Source organism: Eumetopias jubatus, unplaced genomic scaffold (genome assembly GCF_037043125.1).
Source record: "Eumetopias jubatus isolate StellerSeaLion01/CBP00866 unplaced genomic scaffold, mEumJub1_p1.0 scaffold_1, whole genome shotgun sequence".
In the NCBI taxonomy this organism is placed as follows: Eukaryota; Metazoa; Chordata; class Mammalia; order Carnivora; family Otariidae; genus Eumetopias; species Eumetopias jubatus.
Window position 1 is genome coordinate 121,507,854 of NW_028274807.1, and position 16,831 is coordinate 121,524,684.

Sequence of the window (16,831 nt, forward strand, 5' to 3'; positions counted from 1 at the left end):
ACAATTTCCGGGGCATCTGGGTGGCTCAGTCGGTTAAGCATCTGCCTTTGGCTCAGGTCCTGGTCCCAGGGTCCTGGGATCGAGCCCCACATCGGGCTCCCTGCTCAGCGGGAAGCCTGCTTCTCCCTCTTCCTCTGCCTGCCACTCCACCTGCTTGTGCTCTATCTGTCAAATACATGAAATCTTAAAAATAAATAAATAAATAAAATACAACACAATTTCAAAAAGGGAAAGGCAATACTGGGACTCCAGGATCATGACCTGAGCCAAAGGCAGATGCTTAATGACTGAGCCACTCGGGTGCCCCTAAAGTTAATATTTTCATTCAGGTTCTGCTTCTGGGTGAAAGTCAAAGCCACTTGCTCAGGAAGGACTCTCCCCTGCTGATCACTAAGCCAGAAACTCCAGATCCTAGCCCCAAGGCACAGGAATGGCTTAGCCACTACCACCTGGTGTGCTGAGCTTTGGACCACTTCAGGTCACGTGGTAAGCTAAAGGTACATGGAGATGCAGGGCTGAGGGCTGGGGGATTGGACTAGGAGGCTGAGGAGCCCAAGTAAGGCTGACGAGGTCGTTGGAAAGAACTGCTCAAACACAATAAAGGTAGTATAGCCAAGGTGAGGCTCCGCACAGACTGAACTTTGCTCCCTTCAGCTGAGTTGCAAGGCAGCCTGAGTTGGAAAGAGGGAGTTAAGGTGCTTTCTGCAATGACGAGACCTTACACTTGAGCCGAGTTCAGCGGGGACAGTGTTTACCTAGACCTCAAGAGTAATCTACCCTTGTGGTTTACAAAGGACCCTTGAAAAAGGCTCCTTTAGGGGCGCCTGGGTGGCTCAGTTGGTTAAGCGACTGCCTTCGGCTCAGGTCATGATACTGGAGTCCCAGGATCGAGTCCCACGTCGGGCTCCCTGCTCGGCGGGGGGTCTGCTTCTCCCTCTGACCCTCTTCCCTCTCGTGCTCTCTATCTCTCATTCTCTTTTTCTCAAATAAATAAATAAAATCTTTAAAAAGAAAAGAAAAGAAAAGAAAAGAAAAAGGCTCCTTTAGACTTAATGACCAGCAGGAGCAGGCCAAGCATGGGCGTGAGTCTTAGCCAGGAAACTGCTCAAGGCATCCTCTGGGCCCCAGCTGCACCTTCGAAGAACTGTGATGAGCAGAACCCGCATTTGGGTGAGCGGGTCCTGGCATTATGGGGGATGGGAGCCAGGCCACCAGTTGCATTAGCATTTGAATATAATCTACTTGTAACCCTGCACAGTATGGGATAAGAATCTATGGGTAGGTTTATAATCAGAGGAAATAAACATTTAGTATCCAAGAGGCAAGAAGGAAGCAAAAGAACTGATTACAGAACGGAAAAGGAAAGTTACCAAGATTGTGAAGTGTTTTAACATCTCTTTCCAGTAATCATTTTGCAATATATACATATCAGATAATGATGTTGTATACTTTATTTTTCTTAGGTTTATACTTTAAATGAATACAATATTATATATCAATTATATCCCAATAAAACTTGGAAAAAATTTTAAATGCCATCCCTTTCTATAAAGTAAAATGGTCCTCTGCCCTCCTTCCAATCTAGACCCTAAAAGATTTTAGCAGTTCCTTTTGTAAACACGCTTGCTGATTTGTAAATGAACTCTATTGGGGTAAGCCTGTCTTTGGCATGGCCAAAGTCTTGAGGATTCATGTCTGTACCCACCACCTTTTTATTTCTCCAGCTCTTCCATCACAGTGAGTAGCTTCATAAATGTGGTCAACGGCAAAGCTGTTGAGTTTCTGTTGTCAGTTCTGATAATTCTCCCCCAAGGGGTGGGGAAAAGGCACAAATAATCCAAAAATAATCAACCCCATGAATATATACATATAATTTTTTTTAGGTAAGCTCTATGCCCAACGTGGGGCTCAAGAGTGGCATGCTAGCCAGGTGCCCCTCCACGAATATATTTTATTTTGAAGTATATTGTGATAATTTTATGATAAATTAGCCTTTTTTAAAAAAGAGTTTATTCGGGAGGGTGAGGGGAGGGGTTAGCCCAGTGATTGATATTAAGGAGGACACGTATTGCATGGAGCACTGGGTGTTACACGCAAACAATGAATCATGGAACACTACACCAAAAACTAATGATGTAGGGGTGCCTGGGTGGCTCAGTTGGTTAAGCGGCTGCCTTCAGCTCAGGTCATGATCCTGGGGTCTTGGGATCGAGCCCCACGTCTGGTTCCCTGCTCGGTGGAGAGCCTGCTTCTCCCTCTCCCTCTGCCTGCCGCTCCCCCTGCTTGTGTGCTCTCTCTGTCAAATAAATAAATAAAATCTTTAAAAAAAAATAAAAAATAAAAAATAAAACTAATGATGTAATGTATGGTGACTAACATAACAATAAAATAAAGTTAAAAAAAGATTTTATTCATTCGAGAGAGAAAGAGAGAGAGCGGGAGCACGGGGAGGGGTAGAAAGAGAAGCAGACTCCCCGCTGAGCAGGGAGCCCAACTCCAGGCTTGATCCCAGGACCCTGAGATCAGGACCTGAGCCAAAGACAAATGCTTAACCGACTGAGCTACCCAGGCGCCCCAAAATTAGCCTTTATTAGTAATCCCCAGCATGAATTAATTAGTTGATCCAGGAATCTGTCTTCTCACTAAAGAACCTGTTAAGTGTCGGGGCGCCTGGGTGGCTCGGTTGTTAAGCATCTGCCTTCGGCTCAGGTCGTGGTCCCAGGGTCCCGGGATTGAGCCCCACATCAGGCTCCCTGCTCCACAGGAGGCCTGCTTCTCCCTCTCCCACTCCCCCTGCTTGTGTTCCCTCTCTTGCTGTGTCTCTCTCTGTCAAATAAATAAATAAACTCTTAAAAAAAAAAAAAAAGAACCTGAAAGTGTCCCTAGAAGATCCTTCCCATAGAAACTTCCTCTCACTGCCCACATGGTGCATGTGACCTAACGTCTGCCAATCAAATGCTCTCTTTTAGGGCTTTGACGTTTGAGCAAACTGAGATGGGGGTGTGACCTTTGATCTCAGTGGGCTAAGAAAATGGGGTAGAGCTCTAAAGACAAAGGGAACTTACTGTCTACATGGTAGATTCAAAAAGGGATACTATGATTCAGTTCCTTCATTACAATTATTCATTTAACAAACATTTACTGAGCATGCGTTGTGTCCCAGGCACTGTACGAGATGCTTGCACATATTCATTTCATTTAACAGATGAGGACAAATTCAGGAACCTTCAAGAAATTTGCCCAAGGTCACACAGTCAGACTAAAAGAGCTAGTTTTGGGGAGCCTGCCTGGTTCATTTGGAAGAGCATGCAACTCTTAATCTCAGGATTGTGAGTTCAAGCCCCACGCTGGGTGTAGAAATTACTTTAAAAATAAATAAATAAATAAATAAATAAATAAACAAACCTTAAAAATAAAAATAAAATAAAAGAGCTAGGTTTCAAGCCCCTTTGTCCTGACTCCATTTCTGGTGCTTTATTTACTACTCCCCAGTTGACTCCAAGACTTGCCCACATCCAGTTTTAGGGGTAAATCGAAAGAGAAAAAAAAAACATTATTTTTAAACAGATGACGCTGACTTAAAAAGTAGAATTAACTTTGTTTCAACAAAGTGAGTACTAAAACTTATTTACAGTTCCTGAGAACAGATCACTGGTAAGGGCAGAGCCTAGAAGGGAAGATTTCTTAAAAGAAAATGGGTGAGGACAAATATACACCAACACACAGAGAACAGAATTCTCCCCAGATCAGAAAGGATGAAGGTCAAATAGCCAAAAAAGAAAGCTGATGGTTTAGGTGTTTGGAATGAATAAGTAAACAGTCCGACTCCTGGCTACAGGTGAAAGAAACCAAACTCAACTAGCTTAGACAACCACAGAAAGAGCCTCAAGGGCAAGTGCAACTAACACTGGCTCTCTCTCTCCCTCTTCTTTCTCGTCTGTACATCTCTCTACATGTCAACTCCATTCTCCCTCAGACAAGTTCCTACAAGTGATTTCAAGAATAGCTGTTGGCAGTTTCCAGACCGCATCTCCCAACTACCCCACCCAAGAATTTCACTCCTCTTAGTGCCAATTCAAACATCCTGTGCAGGACAGGGGGCTTAGAGAGGGGGGAGGGAAAGGCAGCCAGCGGCTTTGATTATCTAGAAGTAATGGGAAGATGTGAGCAGGCAATTAAACAGTTAAATGTCCTCCACATGGAAGTCTAATTTTCACCGGCCTCTGTTCTTTCTCGCTATAATTGCATCATTGTTTCCACAAATTCAGGAACGATATGGATAAAACAGGAGGTTAATGAGCTCAATTATATCTTTCATGTATACTAACAGCATCATTATTTTCATTTATGGATATATTCTATTGATGAGCTTTTATGCCTATTAGTTCTTGATAGACGGTGACACACGGAAATTTGAGTATGCTGATCATGTCTGATAATCACCATAGATATTTTGGTACATTTTTTTCTTTTTACATGGACTCATCTTCTATTTCTGTTGTTAACAAGAGTAATTCCAAAGTCTTAAATATAACATTTCAGAATTGAGCATTGTGTACCCCACTAGATAGATTCAAATCAATGTTTGCTTGCAAAAGAATTCACTAGAGCCCTAGATTTGCATTGTTTTTCTCAGTTAGCATAGAGAAAAAAAAGGAGGGGAGCCCAAGCTGGGGTAGAGGGCTTGGATTGACTCCCTGCCTTATCACACACCCTGTGACCTTGGGCAGGTCCTTTAGTCATTTAAGTTTCTGTGTCATTCTCTCTGAAATGGATAATATTTCCTATTTAGCGGGAGTATTAGGAGGAGTAGAGATAACAGATGCCTAGCACAAGGTATGGGAGGCTCAATAAATGGTATTTATTGATTTTGGCCAAACCCACATCCTGCAGATGCCATGAGAAATTTATGCCAGGTTGGGAAGACTCAGCCATACTCCACTACACATTTGCTGCCCAAGTCACACAGAAAGCAATCACCAGCTTACAGGGATCTTTCCTACACAGCCCAACACAGCTCATGGTCCATTCGATCTTCCTATTCCTCTGCCATGGGACATATCTGACATGGTTAATTCAGACCATGAACTCCCACCTTGTTCACATGTTTCACCACCGGTTGCCAAACTGACCTCATTTCCTGCCAAGCTAACTTCATTTCCGTTTTTGATAGGGTTACTAAACTGGATGGGTTCCGAGAATACTGCTGACATAGTATATCTGGATTCTGCAAAGGGGATGATAAGGTCCCGTGGTCTCTCTGCGGCCAGGATGGCCAAAAAAAGTAATAGGGTAGAGCAAACAGCAATTATTGAGGGCCTGTGTGGGCCCTGAATAAGGCTCTATGGACAGAAGAGAACAAAACAGACAAGACTTTTGGAGCTTACTTCTAGTGGTGGGGAAAGAGACAACGAACACACAAATCATCTGGAAATTTCTAAAGCTGATAAGTGTTACAAAGAGAATAGCATGACTTGGGGCAGAAGAGGGGTGCTCCTTTAGGTGTAGTAGTCTAGTGATCTAAAGACTGAGGAGCAGGGGTGCCTGGCTGGCTCAGTTGGTGGGGCACGCAACTTCTGATTTGGGGATCATAAGTTCAAGCCCCATCCTGGATGTAGAGCTCACATTAAAAAAAAAGATGAAGAATGAGGAGCCAGCTGTGTGAACTTCTGGAGCTATAGCACTCTAGGCAGAGGCAAATTTCAAGCCCCTTTTACAGAATGTGTTTGGGGGACACCTGCGTGGCTCAGTGGGTTAAGCGACTGCCTTTGGGCTCAGATCATGATCCCAGGGTGCTGGGATCGAGTCCCACATGGGGCTCCCTGCTCAGCAGGGAGTCTGCTTCTCCCTCTGCCTCTACTCTTCCTCCCCGCTCATTCTCTCTCTGACAAATACATAAAATCTTTCAAAAAAAAAAAAAAAAGAGAAAGAGAGAGAGAGAGAGAATGTGTTTGGTATATTTAAGGTCTAGGGAAGAAAAGCAGGTCCTGGAAGCTCAAATGAAGTGAGAAAGGCACAGATGGGTAAGGAGTGGATCCTCTTGTGAAGAGCCTTCCAGATGATGTTCCCCAAGGAATTTCACATGACCCCAGCTATTGATCCTGTCAGCCCTCCACTAGGCAGAAGCAGGACCTGGGGCAACCTGATTCCCTCTGTGCCACCATCACCTTGGACTACAAAAAGTTCCATCTACTTACCTGTGTTCTGTGCACATATTACTGTTTCCTTTGTGTTCCATGATTTGGAAAGTGGGAAACGCTAATGTTAAGTTTTTGTAAATCATGTTAAACACTTTACATTTTAACTCCTATATAGTTTCAAGGGACAAAATTAGAACCATTGCCTAAAAAAGACACAGAAAGACATGCACTTCAAAACAAGGAGGAACTTTAAAAATTAGCAGAACCGGGCGCCTGGGTGGCTTAGTCATTAAGTGTCTGCCTTCGGCTCAGGTCATGATCCCAGGGTCCTGGGATCGAGCCCCACATCGGGCTCCCTGCTCCGTGGGAAGCCTGCTTCTCCCTCTCCCACTCCCCCTGCTTGTGTTCCCTCTCTCACTGTGTCTCTCTCTCTCTGTCAAATAAATAAATAAAATCTTTGGAAAAAAAAAATTAGCAGAACCATCCAATGATTGAATAAGTTGCCTCAAAAACTAGTCTGGTAGGAGGAAGAAAATATACATATTAGATAGGAATACTCAATATTATAAAGATGTCAATTCATAATAAATTATCAATACATTTAACATAACCAGGATTAAAACATCAAGTGTTTGGGGGGCACCTGGGTGGCTCAGTTGGTTGGGTGTCCAACTCTTGATTTTGGCTCAGATCCTGATCTCAGGGTCGTGAGATCAAGCCTCACATCTGGATCCCCTCTCAATGGGGAGTCTGCTTGGGATTCTCTCTCTCCTCTTTCTCTGTCCCTCACCCCACCCTCTTTCTCTCTCTCTCTCTCAAATAAATAAATAAATCTTTAAAAAATAAATAAAATAAAGATAGTATTCTGGGGGTGGGGCTCCTGGCTGGTTCAGTCCATAGAGCATGCCACTCTTTAATCTCAGGGTGGTGAGTTTAAGTCCCACAGTGGATGTGGAGCCTACTTAGAAAAAAAAATAGTATTCTAAATCAGTTGGGAAAAGATGGATTATTCAATAAAAGGTTTGGGAAAACTGAAGAGTAACCTGGAAAAAAATAAAATTGGATCACTGCCTTGTTCTTTATAGCAAAATAAATTCTAGCTAGAGGAAAGGCTGAAATGTGAAAAGTGAAAGAAAAAAAGTACCAGAAGAAAACACCACAGAATTTTTATATATATATAATCTTGCTGTGGACAAGCCTTCCTCAGAATGGTAAAACAGACACTCAAATAAATAAAACAAGAAGCTCTAGAAGAAAATACTAATAAACCCCAGCTTTTTTTACCCCAGCTTTATTAAACTATGATTGAAAATAAAAATTGTGGGGGCCCCTGGGTGGTTCAGTTGGTTAAGTGACTGCCTTCGGCTCAGGTCATGATCCTGGAGTCCTGGGATCGAGTCCCACATCGGGCTCCCTGCTCAGCAGGGAGTCTGCTTCTCCCCCTGACCCTCTTCCCTCTTGTGCTCTCTCTCTCTCATTCTCTCTCTCTCAAATAAATAAATAAAATCTTAAAAAAAAGAAGAAAATCAAAATTGTGTGTATTTAAGGTATACAATGTGATATTTTGATATACATATACATTGTTAAATGATTACCACAATCAAGCCAATTAACATATTCATCATGTCATCTAATTACCCTTTTTTTGGTGGTGGTGAGAACCCTTGAGATCTACTCTCAGCAAATTTCAAGTATACAGTACATTATTATGAACTCTAGTCTCCATGGTATACATTAGGTCTCCAGAACTGACAGCTGAAAATTTGTACCCTTTGACTAACGTCACCCCATTTCTCCCACTCTCAGTCTCTGGTAATCACCATTCTCTAAAAAAAAAAAGATTTTAGGGGCGCCTGGGTGGCTCAGTCAGTTAAGTGTCTGCCTTCGGCTCAGGTCATGATCCTGGGGTCCTGGGATCAAGTCCCACATCAGGCTCCCTGCTCAGCGGGGAGCCTGCTTCTCTCTCTCCCTCTGCTTGCTGCTCCTCCTGCTTGTGTGCTTTCTCTCTGTCAAATCAATAAATAAGATGTTTTAAAAAGCAAATAAAATTAAAAAAAATTTTTAAAGATCTTATTTTTTAAGATTTATTTATTTATTTAAGAGAGCCCTCACCAGGGGGAGGGGCAGAGGCAGAGGGAGAGAATCTCAAGCAGATTACTAGAGTGTAGAGCCTGACACAGGGCTTAATCTCCAGACCCTGAGATCATGACCCAAGCTGAAACCAAGAATCCAACGCTTAACTTACTGCACCACCCAGGCGCCGCAAAGATTTTATTTTTTTTTAAAGCAATCTCTACACCCAACCTGGGGCTTGAACCCACATCCCTGAGATCAAGAGTTGCACACTCCACCGACTAAGCCAGCCAGGTGCTCCTCACCATTCTTCTCTGTTACTATATGCTCCACTTTACAGATTCCATATATAGGTAAGATCATGTAGTATTTGTCTTTTTATGTTAAATTAAGCAAATTAAAAATATATACATTACAGAGCCACCTGGGTGTTTCAGTTAGGTGTCCAACTCTTGATCTCAGCTCAGGTCTTGATCTTAGGGTCTTGAGTTCAAGCCCTGTGTTGGGCTCCATGGAGCCCACTTATACACACGTGCGCGCACACACACACACACACACACACACACACGATATGTTTTATATATATATATTTAAAGTCTAAATATTGACAAGAAAAGCAACAAAAAGAAGAAAATATATAGGTAAAGGATATAAACAGACCACACACAGGAAAATAAATACAAATGGCCCTCATATATATAAAAGGATGCTCAACTTCATTCATAATAAAAAGAAGTACAAATGAAAACAGCTAGGGGTAATTATTTTTGATCTAGCAAATTGGCAAAAGCTTTTTTAAAAAGTCATTAATATCGGGGCACTGGGTGGCTCAGTCAGTTAAGTGTCCAACTCTTGATTTCGGCTCGGGCCACGATCTCAGGGTCCTGGGATGGAGCCGCACTCAGCGCAGAGTCTGCTGGTCCCTCTCCCTCTGTTCCTCTTCTCCTCTCCCCTGCTTGTGGGTGCACATGGGCGCTCTCTATCCCTAAAATAAATAAATAAAATCTTTTAAAAATAAATAAATAAAATAAAAAGTCATTAATATCCTGGCAACTGCATGGGGAAAGTCTACTCTCATAATTGAAGAAAAGAATGCAAATTAATACAGTCTTTACTGAGAGCAACTGGCAGTGTCTATCAAAATCACAAATGCACCTGCCCTTTGGTCCGGAAGTTCTGCTTTTAGGTATTTATCTTACAAATTTGCCTACATACATGAAAAAAGGTGTATAGCCAAAGTTATTCATTGCAGCCTTGTTTGTAATAACAAAAGGTTGGAAACACCAAAATATTCATAAATTGATAGATTTAATAAATTATATCTGTACAATGAAATGGCTATGCACCTATTCAAAGGATGGTAAAACACCTCTAAGTAATGATATGGTATAATGTCTAAGATATGCTGTTACAGGGAAAATATTGTATATTGTATGTTAATACTTATGTTTAAAAAAAGAATATTAAGGGACACCTGGCTGGCTTAGTCAGTAGAACATGTGACTAGATCTCAGGATTGTGAGTTCAAGCCCCACATTGAGTGTGGAGCTTACTTTTTTTAAAAATATTTTTTATTAATTTATTTGACACAGAACGAGAGAGAGAGGCAGAGAGCAAGCACAAGCAGGGGGAACAGCAGGCAGGGGAGAAGCAGGCTCCCTGCTAAGCAGGGAGCCCGATGTGAGGCTCGATCCCAGGACCCTGGGATCACGACCTGAGCCCAAGGCAGCCGCTTAACTGACTGAGCCACCCAGGCGCCCCTAGAGCTTGCTTTAATGAAAAGAAATTAACATGTGTGCATATCTCTGGAAGGCTACACTTAACAGCGGTTACCTCTGGGGAGAAGTGAGGGCTGGAAGGAGAGGGATGCAGATAGAAGGAGAGAAGCCTTTCTTTTTTTTTTTCTTCATTGTACATTCTTTTTTTTCCCCCCCTTTGGTGCCCACAGCTCTTGGTCAGGTTCTTGGTCACACCGCTTTCTGCTTCAAAGAATGAAGAGAGACCAGAGGAAGAGTGGTGGGCAGCAAAGCGAAGTTTATTAAGCGACAGTAAAGTGATAGTACAAAGCTCCCGAAGAGGAAGGGGACCCAAAAGGGTTGCCCTCTTCATTGTATATTCTTTTATACCATTTGATTTTTATATGGTACAGATGTTATCTAATCTTTTTAGATGTTATCTAATTTTAAAAATAGATTACAATAGAAAGTATGGGGTGAAAATACTTATATGTTAGTACACATATATAAAATAACCATCCTCACCATCCTGTAACACTCCTTATCAGATGGGAAGATGGGAGATTTCAGGTGAAGTTTAGCTTTTTACTTTTATACTCTGCCATAGTGCTTCCATGTGTTACATTAAGCACATATTACTTTCCAATATAAAAACACAATAATAATTAAAAATAAAAATAAAAACAAATTAATAGTAGGCTCTTCACCAGAGAAGTGTTGGTACAAAGCTGAAAAGACTATTTACAGTATACTTTGTAGGGAGAGTTCCACCTTGGTAGGGAATTTCAGACTGGATGCCAGCCTTCAGTAAAAAACATTCTTTAGTTCTATGATCTATAACTCTGGTTGGACTTGCCTTATTACTCCAGCTGGATTATAAACTCCTTAAGGACAGGGAGTCTGAATTTTGCTTTTTTTAAAAAAATGCTCCTCATCCTTTAAAAGCACAAAGGTACACACACTTGCCAAAAAAGGAATGCAGGGATATCTGTTTTTTCACAGCTGACATAGTGCAGAATCAGTGCCCAGAGCTACAGGTCACATACTGTTGTTCTAACCTTTCCTATCACAAAGAGAAATGTAATACCATTTTCCTGGTAAAGAAGGTTCAGTCAGCACATTTTGGTTTTGGAGTGGTAAAACAAGAGTTTTTTGTTCAAAGTTAATGGACCAAGAAGCGTTGATCAGTACATTGCCAGGATCTCAATTTACACACCACCACCAACTGCAGGTCTGGAGACTAGGACCTTTCCCTGGGCACCCACTTAGGTCTCTAATTAGTGATCATTGATTCCCTCTGGCATAAACCTTGACCTTAATAAATGTGTACTGAATGAATGAATGCAATAACAAATAAATACATGCCCAAATGAATAGACAAATTATTTGATAAAACAGATGCATAAATACATTAATTAATGAATGAATGAAACATTTTCTCATGGGGCAGACAGACATACTATGGGTCAGGGACACTGTAGAAAGTAGAAATAGGGGGCGCCTGGGTGGCTCAGTCGTTAAGCGACTGCCTTCGGCTCAGGTCATGATCCCGGGGTCCTGGGATCGAGCCCCGCATTGGGCTCCCTGCTCTGCAGGAAGCCTGCTTCTCCCTCTCCCACTCCCCCGTGTTTGTATTCTCTCTCTCTCTGTCTCTCTCTCTCTCTGTCAATTAAATAAATAAATAAATAAAATCTTTAAAAAAAGAAAAAAAGAAAAAGTAAGTAGAAATAGGGGCGCCTGGGTGGCTCAGTCGGTTAAGCGTCCAACTCTTGATTCCGGCTCAGGCCGAGATCTCAGGGTCATTGGATAGAGCCCCCCGTTGGGCTCTGCGCTCAGCGAGGAGTCTGCTTGTCCCTCTCCCTCTGCTCCTCCCCCTGCTTATTCATTCTCTCTAAAATAAATAGATAAAGAAAATCTTAAAAAAAAAAAAAGGAAAGTAGATATAGACACAAAAAGGGGCACCTAGGTGGCTCAGTCAGTTAAGCATCTGCCTTCAGCTCAGGTCATGATCCCAGGGTCCTAGCATCGAGCCCCACATTGGGCTCCTGGCTCAGCAGGGAGTCGGCTTCTCCCTCTGCCTGGTGCTCCCATGCTTGTGCTTTCTCTCTCTGTCAAATACATTTTAAAAAAAAAATCTTTAAAAAAAATTAAAAGAATAAAATAGACACAAGAGCCCAAGCCTGGGGCTCTTCTTGCCAAAAGTGGCCCCACCTCCTGGTCAGGGCCCAAGAGTGCGCCCAACCAAGCAGAGCACATAGCACAGGGTCAGAACCACACATACCCAGATGGGCCCCTGCGAAGGAACCTTTTATCCCTCTTCAGAGCCAAGATACAGCCACTACTCAGAGAAATACTGACCTAAGTTCCTGAATTAAAAATATTTGGTTTCTTCTGTATTTGGCCCCTTATGATTCCAGGTATTTTATTCCCAATTTTTTTTTTCACAACAGGAAACATGTATATGTCCAAGTGTGATCCTACCCATGTTTGTGTGTGGTATGTGCCACTTAATCTCTCTCCCCGCACACACATATACCCTAGAGCAACAGAAAATAGCAATTACAGCTCAAAAGCTAAAGTGCAAAAGATTGAAGGGGTCAGGATAAACAACTACAGGGGTCCCTGGCTGGCTCAGTCAGTAAAGCATGCAACTCTTGATCTTGGGTAAAGAGTTCAAGCCCCACGTTGGGTGTAGAGCTTACTTTAAAAAATGGTGCGGGGTGCCTGGGTGGTTCAGTCCTTTAAGCCTCTGACTCTTGATTTCAGATCAGGTCATGATCTCACGGTCCTGGGATCGAGTCCCATGTCAGGCTCGCTGCTTAACGGGGAGTCTGCTTTTCCCTCTCCATCTGTGCTCTCTCCCTCTCTCAAATAAATAAAATCTTTTAAAAAATAATAATAAGGGGTTCCTGGGTGGCTCAGTCTGTTAAGTATCTGCCTTCGGCTCAGGTCATGATCCTGGCGTCCTGGAATCAAGTTCCATGTCGGGCTCCCTGCTCTGCCTGCCGCTCCCCCTGCTTGTGCTCTCTCTTTCTGTCAAATAAATAAAATCTTTTAAAAAATAATAATTAAAAAAAGGTTCCCTTTATTTGTTTAAGCTATTTTTTAAAAGTAATGTCTACCCCCACTGTGGGGCTCAAATTCATGACCCAGAGATCAAAAATTGGATGCTCTACTGACTGAACCAGCCAGGTGCTCCCCAAAGCATTTTTTAAGCAGACCTAAAATAGCAAACCCATCCCCCACCCACTTCTCTTTAGGATCTAATCTCCCTTCCCCACTTTCTCTCCATAGTTCGTATCATATATTCACGTTTGTCTGAGTTTCTCCTGAAAAAAATCTAAGTAAACAGGTGTCCTTAGCACTCATGAATAATTCCTTACACATAGTAGGTACTCAATAATACTCAATAAATATCTGTTTAATGATATTCTTTTTTAAAGAACAAGAAATTTAAACAAGACACTTGAAGGGACAACTATCTAGGTTTCATTTCCTTTAGAGTAACTAGGACAGAGTGCCCAGGTGGCTCAGTCATCGAGCGTCTGTCTTCAGCTCAGGTCATGATCCCAGGGTCCTGGGAGAGAGCCCCACTTTGGGCTCCTTGCTCAGCAGGGAGCCTGCTTCTCCCTCTCCTTCTCCCCTTGCCTGTGCTCGCTCACTCTCTCTCTCTGTCAAATAAATAAATAAATAATCTTTAAAAAAAAAGTGTCCCACATGGAACAGCTATGTACAAAAAAGTTATAAAATTGTCCTTGGTTTTACAATGATAAATGAAAAACATTAAAAATTCTCCAATCGAACAAAGAATGCAAGGATTTTTATGCTGTCCTTTTTTTGTTAAACAGTGAGAGCAAAATACCTTACTGGAATATAAAGATCAGAGCTGAATGAGCACGCCATTAATGGAGAAAGGGGGTATTTTCATAGAACCAGTATTTTCCCCCATCCCATATCCATTTGATGTGCATCAAAACATACCATTGGCCGTTTAGTTTTTTTTTTTTAAAGATTTTATTTATTTGACAGAGAGAGACACAGCAAGAGAGGGAACACAAGCAGGGGGAATGGGAGAGGGAGAAGCAGGCCTCCCGCCGAGCAGGGAACCCGATGCGGGGCCCGATCCCAGGACCCTGGGATCATGACCCGAGCCGAAGGCAGACGCCTAACCATCTGAGCCACCCAGGTGCCCCGGCCATTTAGTTTTAAAAAAATGTAATGTGCTTGTGCACATGCACAATTACTTTATATACCATAAAGGAATGGGGAAGGGGAAAATGAGCGAATAGAGAAAACTATACTTTTTTCAGGATGTGATGGAACCAAATTTTGATTTTCTCATTGAGAATGTCTTCTTGGTCTGGAGGAACAGAGTTCTAGTATAAAGTAGCAGGTTCTCCCCCCCCCTTTTTTTTTAAGATTTTATTTTTAAGTAATCTCTACACCCAACATAGAGTTGGGGCTCAAACTCAGAACCCCGAGATCAAGAGTCATGTGCTCTACTGAGCGAGCCAGCCAGGGCCCCTCAGGTTCCCTTTGTAGTACACACTCTCCCGTCTGCGGCTGGAACACATCTATGGTGTCTTCATCCCCCATTTCCAAATGTGCAGGTGTGTCTGTTTTATTGATGGGCTGCCCATCAAATCAGAATCTGATCTGCCTCATAGACAAACCCTGCTGTTCACAATAGGCTTTCATGAGTTTACTAAGGGCTGTATACCTCTTAATCTTACACTGCACCCAGAACCGTCCTGCCCACCACCTTCAAATTAATATGATCGTTGTTCTCAGCCTTGACTCCTTCCCTGGCCTTTGGTTGGCCATGGAGAGTGCTGGAGTCTCCTCAGGGGCTGCTTCACAAAGGAGGTACCAGGTCTGCACCGAAGGAACACACGAGTAGTACCAGGAGTAGAAGAAGGCAGCAGCAGCCGTGGAGGAGGAAGAGCTTAATGATTTATTTGTAACAGTGCAAATTAAAACAAACCACAAAAAAATAAAGTAATAATGATTAGGCACGTTTTGGCAGTCCTTTGACTATTGTGTAGTCATTACAAATGTAATTATGATAATTATATCAACTTGGAAAAGAGATACACTGTTAAGGGGGAAAGCAAAATGCAAAATGTTGATGCCCGTATGCTGTTGCAATTAAGGACCCAAAGAAACACACTGGATGTATCCAGATTTCATTAAGTCCCCTCCCCTCCACATAGACTCTGGCTTTGGCCATGTGACTTGCTTTGGACTATGGGACATTAGCAAATGATGAGTCAGATTGCAGCCAGATTGTAGCTTGAAAACCGTTTGCACAGAGGGGTCTTAACCTTTCTCTCTTGCTGCTTTTGGAACCCTACTGCCCAGGTTATATGCTGGAAATATACCACCCAAGCCCATAGCCAGCTCCCAACGTACGATTGAGCCCATATTATACCATCCAGCTCCAGCTGAACCACCAGAAGACTGCAGTGGCGTAAATGACCCTAGTTAACACTAAGAAAAAAAGCCCAGATGATTCCTACCCAACTTGATGATTCATTGAATTGAACTGAAAGCAGGTGAAAGGGTTGTAGGGTTAAGCACTAAGTTTTGGGTAGTTTGATATAATTTCTACTTTGTCAAAGTAGCTGTGCGCATGTAGAAGGAAAGTAGCAATGCTGTTTACACATAAAAGACCTCACAGCAATCCTGTGACAAAAGAAACTGAGGCGAAGAAATCTGCTGACTCTGTATAACTTGACCTGACTCCACCTACCAGCAGAGACTGACAGCTTCTAGACAAAAAGTTATTTAAACAATAACCACAGGAGCACCTGTGTGGCTCAGTCATTAAGCGTCGGCCTTTTCGGCTCAGGTCATGGTCCTGGGGTTCTGGGATCGAGCTCCGCATCGGGCTCCCTGCTGGGTGGGAGGCCTGCTTCTCCCTCTCCCCCTGCTATGTTCCCTCTCTCACTGTCTCTGTCAAATACATAAATAAAATCTTAAAAAAAACACACAAAAATAAGCACACAAATGAGTACAGACGTTCTGTTTAGAGTGATGAAAAAATTTTGGAAATAGTAGTGCTAGTTGTACAACATTGTGGTTTTCAAAGTGTCATTGTATTTGTATATTTTAAAAACGGTTAAGGGGGGCCTGGCTGGCTCAAATGGTAAAGCACATGACTCTTGATCTCAGGGTTGCGAGTCTGAGCCCTAACCCTGCGTTGGGTGTCAAGACTATTTACAAATGAAATCTTTAGAAAAAAAACAGTTAAGATGGCAAATTTCAGGACGTATATATCTTGCCTCAAAACAAACACAAAACCATCTAATCCAAGTCACCTATCACAAACTTCCTCCCCCAAACGGGGCTCTTTCTCTGACATGCTGTTCCAGGGGCTGCTCAGCCACCGTGAACGGACAGCTCACACAGGGGTCCAATATGTGCTCTGGGTCATTTTCTGTTTCTACACAGACTTAGGCGGAGTGATGCAATCTGATCCTGCTATCCTTTCAACTGCCTCGAAATGTCAGGATGGGGTGGCGGACCTTACCTTCCTCAAAGAGACCAGCCCACAGTTGGCCTGATCCCCACACGACGCCTCGCTCTCTCGCATGAGGCATCAAGGTGCAGGATGCACGTACAGCCACACCCATGACCAAGAATTCTCGTTTCAAAACGCCCTTCCCTGCCTCCTGTAGCAAGAGGCGACAACCATAATCGGGCACTTCCCCCTTTGCCTTCCGCTCTAAGCCAGCCCTGGTTTTAAGACAACGCAATGAAATGAAACAAAGGGTGGCAAATCTGGCGGGAACTTCCGGGGAGAGGAAGGGAAAACAGCACCTCACTCAGTCTCCGTGCAAATGATCCCTTCCAGCAGGTCCAGGACCTCCTTGGTGGCCG

The 16,831-nt window shown here is 42.9% G+C and overlaps 1 long non-coding RNA gene across 1 annotated transcript; it reads right to left on the reverse strand.

Annotated features, from left to right (window-relative positions):
* Positions 1-8,910: 8,910 nt before the first annotated feature.
* On the reverse strand, positions 8,911-16,575 carry LOC148165053 (uncharacterized). Its single transcript, XR_015767787.1, has 2 exons — positions 16,482-16,575; positions 8,911-9,198 (listed from the first exon to the last, which is right to left on the reverse strand). It is a non-coding gene; the product is annotated as an uncharacterized LOC148165053 (long non-coding RNA).
* Positions 16,576-16,831: the final 256 nt, after the last annotated feature.